Below are 1,259 nucleotides of genomic sequence, written 5' to 3' on the forward strand. Positions count from 1 at the left end.
TATTTTCCTGCCTTGGGATAGACTGGGGTCCAGCTCTGCCCAGGAACAGCCTGGCCAAGGTGCTGGAGGAGGCTTCATCACTCACCATCTTCTAAGGGATTCAGGGAGATCTGTAGATCCCAGCAAAGTGCCCAGATGGAGTTCGCGCTGACTTTGGGTTTGTTTTGCAAATGGTCGCTCACTGGAGCTCTGTTTAAACAAACACAGCTCAAATAAATAAGCTTTCCACTTCAGTGCATTAAAATCCCTTAATGCATTAAAATCCCCTGGCCACGGACGTTCAGGCCTCTGTCGTGCCAGGTGCTGTATAAACAGTTACCGAGTGCTGGTGTCTGCTGTAAAATGATCACATCATTCACTTCCCCTCGCTCGTCCCTCAGTTGAGTAGCTTTTGTTAGGAGAGATGATACTGGTCCTGGCATTTGCTGGCCATACAGCCAGCACCGAGGAAACCTGTAACTTTGCCCAGTTTTAAACGCAGGAAGGTTGTTTTTACCCTTTCCTGCTGTGCAGCTGCAGCAGGAGGGTCTGTTCCCGGCTGGGAAGCAGCGGCTGGAGCCCTGGGGAGGGCTCTGCAGTTACTGGGCAGGTGAAGAGCTGAAGCCAAAAGTCAGAAGGAAGGAGAGAGCTAAACCCAGCTGTCCCAGGTCCTTCTCGGTGCTCGTCTTCTCCCACCCCCATCAGCCTACGTACCTATGTGTGTCAGCAGGTAAGAGACCTGTGGTGCATTTGTGCCTTCATCTCTGGCTCTTGCTCTTTCGGCTACCTGTCCGTGGTGGATATTAGCAGCCTTGCTGTCTTCTCTTGGGTTGCCCTTTGCGATGGGTGCCTGGCCTCCTGGATGCCCCTCTGCAGGGAAGAACGCAGCAGGGGCAACAAGGGGGGAGTTTGCCAGAGCTTGGAGTAGGGTATCAGGCCACTTACAGAATCACAGAACAGTTTGGGTTAAACTGTATTAAACTGTTCTCCTGTTTCTTTTTTTTTTTTCCTAATGTTATGCTGGAGAAAATGTAACTATTTATTTTGGCAGAAACACACCTTCTAATAAAACTTTCTCAGTGCATTTCCCTGGCGGTGGTAGGTTGCTTGTCTTGCCGTTTAAAGAGTTATTAAATCTTCTGTGAATGCGCTGTATGACCTGGGTTTGTCTTGCTGGGTTTGGCCTGTCTGAAATCATAGAATTGTAGAATGGGTTGGGTTGGAAGGGACCTTAAAGATCATCCAGTTCCAACCCCCCTGCCATGGGCAGGGACACCTTC

Source organism: Eurypyga helias, unplaced genomic scaffold (assembly GCF_000690775.1).
Source record: "Eurypyga helias isolate BGI_N326 unplaced genomic scaffold, ASM69077v1 scaffold8378, whole genome shotgun sequence".
Classification (NCBI taxonomy): domain Eukaryota; kingdom Metazoa; phylum Chordata; class Aves; order Eurypygiformes; family Eurypygidae; genus Eurypyga; species Eurypyga helias.